The 5,199-nt window shown below is 41.3% G+C and overlaps 1 long non-coding RNA gene across 2 annotated transcripts in view; it reads right to left on the bottom strand.

The window, feature by feature from the left end:
- Positions 1-3,428, bottom strand: part of LOC121827875 (uncharacterized) — a 28,424-nt gene extending 24,996 nt beyond the window's left edge. For both annotated transcript variants that reach the window (XR_006070181.2, XR_013050994.1), the window contains exon 1: positions 3,307-3,428. This is a non-coding gene — a long non-coding RNA (uncharacterized LOC121827875). The remainder of the gene's footprint in view (positions 1-3,306) is intronic.
- Positions 3,429-5,199: the final 1,771 nt, after the last annotated feature.

The raw sequence follows: 5,199 nt of genomic DNA, 5'->3' as shown, positions 1-5,199 counted from the left end.
CTGATGGCTTTTATTGTGATTTTTGCAATGACTCTTGGAGAAAATAGTAATATGGCCTATGTAAGAGAGTGAAAAAATGTATTTAGAATCATACTGTCAAAACGATATGAATCTTGCATTTTAATATCCCAAAGAAGCCCCATTTCTCAGATTTCTAGATTCCCAAGGAGTTCCATATATTGTATGCAACAGTCCATAAGCACTCTGGCATCTTATTTTATAACCTTATTAGCAAGCAGTATTATCTCATAAAAGTGTTTTTAAATGGGCCTTCCATGGTGAGTCTACACTAGGAGTCTAAAGAAAGTTCTAGGGCTAAGAGTGTAGTACAGGATGGAGGACTTGCTTAGCTTGTGCAGGGGCAAGGTCTAGGTTTTAATCTCCAGTACCTCCTTCAAAGTTCCCAGACTACTGTCCCACCTCCTGGAAGGAGTCTCTATCACTTCTTATGTATGCTTACATGACACTGGAGAGTCAGGACTATTTGTGGTAGTTTGTCCAGCACTCCTAGGATCCCTTTTATTATCTTGATTCCAGGTTATTTATAAGGTTCAGATCACTGCCCTTCTGACTTGTCTTCCATTCCTCCCCAACTCAAACCTGCCCAGTCCACTTCCATTCAGTTATGTGAATTGCTGCTTCAACTTCCTACCTACAGGTCTCAACTGTGCCCATTGTGTCCTGTCCAAGGTGACTGCTTTTTTCCTCTTACTTTCCCTCATGTAGACTGCTCTCTGTCCCTTCCCTCTGAAACACAGCTTTGACTCATTGTTTCTAGCTATAGTCTTACACTTTGGGCTTATCATCTGCAAATCTTAATGTGTTCTTTTTCTGCCTCTGCCTCTACATTATTTTGTATCACACTTATTTCTGATTCTAACACATTTTGATAAATCCATGTTCTGATCTTGAAATTCTGGTTGCTGCCACTGACATTTATGCCCTCCATCTCCCACAGTGCTTTCATTGTTGTTCTGGGAACCCTCTACCTTGTGATGAAATATCCCTTACTGTTCTTATTGACTGTTGTTTTAGCGTCCCATTGATGTGACAAAATACCCAAGGAAAAGGCAGACAGGTTTATGTTGGCTGATGGTTTCAGTCTATGGTCACTTGAGACTCAAGGTGTCATTTGATAAAAACCTGAACATTTGACTCCTATTGGATGCTATGCTGTGGAGGTGGTAAAAGGGAGGTGAGCCTAAGGGGAAGAATGAGAAAGGTAGGGACAGAAATGAGATGAAGGGCTTGGCAGCAAAAGAGAATGAGGAACAAATGGACAGGGAAGGTCGAGTTGTGTGGGGACTCGACCATCCTTGAACACAGTTAACCTGGAGATGATTCCTTCACGAGTTTCTTCCTCCCAGCACCGCCTTTGCCCTCTTCCCCACTGGACTTTGTTGGTCCCAGCTTTCCCACCACAGTCACTCCAGCTAGACTAGTCTTTTAGCAATAACACTTCACAAGGAAGGTGGTTTTTCATCAGTGTTGGGACAGATAAGACTTTTCCTCTCATCTGGTCAGCTGAGCCAGAGCACCTACTAGGTGTATATGTTGTGAGACATGGAACATGGTCATCATTAAATATCATCCTTGCCATGGAAAACTTGGTAAAGGAAATACTAAGTGTGAAAAAGTGAGTGATGCCACCAAGCCTGATGACTTGAGGTCAGTATCTGGGATTGGTATGGTGGAAGAAGAATTGACTCACACAAGTTGTCCTCTGACCTTCAAATATATGCAGACATACCAATTCAAAAATTAAAGGTAAGTAATGAGTTCTCTGAAGGGAAATACAGTGAATAGTGTATATTAAAGATACAGTACCAGGGTCAGGAGAGAAGCATTCACATGGAGAAAGATGAGATTCTATAGGATGACTGACTAGGCAAGAAAGGAGTTGGCAGAGCCGGTGAAGTGGAAACGTAGCAACTGGTGACCTTCCACATATGACACAAAAGGCTGGCATCATTCATGGGGGCAGAATATTAGGAGTGTTGCATATCATTGGAATCAAGAATCATGTGAAAGCAATGAGAGTAAATTTGAGGTGAGGTTGAACCCTGAACAGGTTTGACTTGTCCTCAAAACAAAAGGGCTCTGCAGAAAACACTTAAACCTGAATATATAAAGATGTGTCTCTCATCACTCCAAGATGAATGCCCCACAACATTTGATGAGATGACTGGAAATACCTTCAAGCTGGTGAAAGACAGTAAATCAACTATGGAAAGCAATGACTAAAAGTTGGATCATAGCAAAGAACCAGAGCAATAAAAGTCAGAAGAAGGTGACCATATTCCCTTGTAGGCAGGATGTGGAGTCATGGATGATTGTGAGCTACTTTGTAGGAGCTGGAGACAAAACTCAGGTCCTCTGGAAGAGCAGAAAATGTTCTTAATTTCTAAGCAACCACTCTAGTCCCAACTGATTCATTAGGAATGTCCTTCAGAATTTCCAGGTATGGTGTCTGTCTCATAATCCTACTCTTCCAGAAGGTTGAGGCAGGATAATCTCAAATAGAAAATTCTGCCTTGGGAAAGAATACCTTTCTGGAAATGAGGAAATATCCAGGTGAACTAAAGGGGATCTCTACTGAAATAAATTGAGATGATTCTTCAGGAAGAAGGAAGACAGAAACATGCAAATGCAGGAGACAGCGAAGAGAAAATATGTACACTTTCACTCTGAGTGATCAAATATTTGGTTGGGCTACCCTTCCCCCTCTCATTTGGGCCCCAGCTCTAAGGTATTTTGGCAATCCTCTCTGATTTTCTAGCCAATTCACTTTTATCTCATTGTCATGCTTAAAAATTGTTTCATAGTACAAGCTGCCATGTAACATGCCTTTTATTTTTGGTTCTTTATTGCTGGCTCTCTTCCTCTATTAATAGCATACAAGGTTGTGAACTCCTATGAGAGTTGAGGCTTTCTTAGCCCTGTGCTCTGTTAGCCAGCATAACAGCTATTATGCTGTGTGGGTGTTTGGTGGCATACCATAGCATAAGTAGATTGTTTGGTTAGCGTTTGTAATTCTAGGGATCAAACCCAGAGCCATTAGGGTGGTAAATGTTCTACCACCTAGCTACACTCCCAGTTTGCACTGAATTCTTGACTAGGTTTTGTGCAACCTGAACTCATTAGATCAAAACTCATGATTTTGCCCTGTCTGCTCCTGTTGCCTATGGGGAGGAGAAAGTAGGGTTGAATGTAAAGCAGGGCCACAGGAAGAGGAGGTTGCAATTTTAGACAGATGTTCAAATGGTGGAAGGATTAAGTAGTCACTTCAGAGGAGAAGCAAATTACCTTGGCCTTGCAGACAGATGTGAGAAGTAGAAGTGAAACATGGGCAGTGTATGTGGGGTTTCCTCAGTTGCATGGTCTTCAGTCTGTGAGGGCTAGAGAACCTTGGATTCTGAAGATACTCTTTTACCCTGGCAACCACCCTGCCTTGTGACATCACACAGAGAAAAACTTTATGCAGGTAGAATAGACAGCAGTCATAAGGGAGCATCTGCTCTCTGGTGCACCCTTCTTGGAGGAGATTGGAGGAAGGTTTGTGCCACAAAGAGGAAGGGTCTGTGCAGCAGAATTGGGTGCCTGTGCAGATATTCTATCCAAATTATAAAACAAGCCAAAACCATCAGTTCTGTTTTTCTGAGCTATGAAGGATTGTAATGTTTAACTCACTAACCCTGTGAACTAGGTACTATTTTTTTTCTAGGATTTACACATGAGCAAACTGAAGCTGAGGGGATTTAAGTGAATTGATGAAACTCAAAAATTTAGCTTTAGAGTGCCTTGGGGTATCTACAGGTAGGGAGGTCATAGGCCTTAGTGGGGAACCTATTATAATTCTTTTACTAAATGGGCATGTCAAAATCTCTTCTTATATCCATATTTTTATATCTTTGTATTAGTGTACTCTCAGCTTTTATCAAAGAAGCTTATACAAGCAAGGGTTAATGCAGAGACTCATAACTTGTCAAAGTACTGAGAATAAGTAATGGTGGAATGTTTAGTCCTAAATGGAATATCTATATCACTTCCTCCAAGGCTCAAGAAGCATCATAGAAGACAAATGGAAAGAATCTAAAAGTTTGAGGATGGGGAAGTATGTTTTGAAAGGATGTCTTCTGGACATAACATGGTCATTATACTCATGAATTCACAGTGTCTATGATTACCCATACAGGACCCACACAGGATTGGGTCTGAGGGCATTTCATCATTGACTGGGGGAGAGACTCATGAGGTTCTACTCCTTCCTGAAGAGCTAGAGGCAGTGAGTGGCTCCTTTGTATATGTGTAGAGTTGTGTTGGTTGGTTTTTGTCAACTTGGCAAAAACTTAGGTATATTTGGGAAGAGAGAATCTTAGCTGAGAAAATATGTAAGATTGGCTTGTAGGCAAGTCTGCAGCATTTCTTTTGATTAATGATTGATGTGGGAGGGCCCAACTCACTACTGATGGTGTTAGCCATGGACAGGTGGTCCTGGATACTATAAGAAAGCAGGCTGAACAACTCATGTGGAACAAAGTTAGTAAGCAACATTCCTATATGGCTTCTGGTCCAATTTCTGCCTCCAGATTCCTGTGTTGAGGTCCTGCCATGTCTTCCCTGTCAGTCGTTATTGATGATGATATTATATACTTAGGGCACAGGACTTGAATGATTCAAGCTGTATAATCCAAAAGCTCCCTTCCTGAGGTCTAGCTTCCAATACTTCCAGAAAGGATTATGCAAGCTACCAAGGGAGGGAAACAATTAATGGTCTTTTCTTCACTTACTAGCTGTGATACCTATGAACCACAACAATGGTCAGCATGGCAAGATATCCATAAAGGTGCAATAGTGGCCCTCACATGTTGGTAGTAACAAATAGATGTCTAATCAGAATTAAAGCTGATTAGACACTCAACAGGAAGGAAAACATGTCTGGTACTAGAATTCTAGCCAACTACCTGGGGCTAGTGAGGTCATGCATCTTAGATATACTACTGCCATTTTGCTAGGTCAACATAATTCCTAACTACATTCTAAATATTGACCTTATACCCATAGATGATTGTAGTTATCACCTCGACTCAAGGAAGATTTTCTTTACAGCCAATAAAGCCCATTACAGAAAACCACAACTGGACACACTGCAGAGATCAATGAATGGTGAGGATTCCAGTTCCAGTAGATACATCTATA

The sequence above is a fragment of the Peromyscus maniculatus genome, chromosome 1, assembly GCF_049852395.1.
Source record: "Peromyscus maniculatus bairdii isolate BWxNUB_F1_BW_parent chromosome 1, HU_Pman_BW_mat_3.1, whole genome shotgun sequence".
Classification (NCBI taxonomy): Eukaryota; Metazoa; Chordata; class Mammalia; order Rodentia; family Cricetidae; genus Peromyscus; species Peromyscus maniculatus.
Note: the sequence above shows the minus strand (reverse complement) of the source record. Positions and strands in the feature narration are given on the sequence as shown.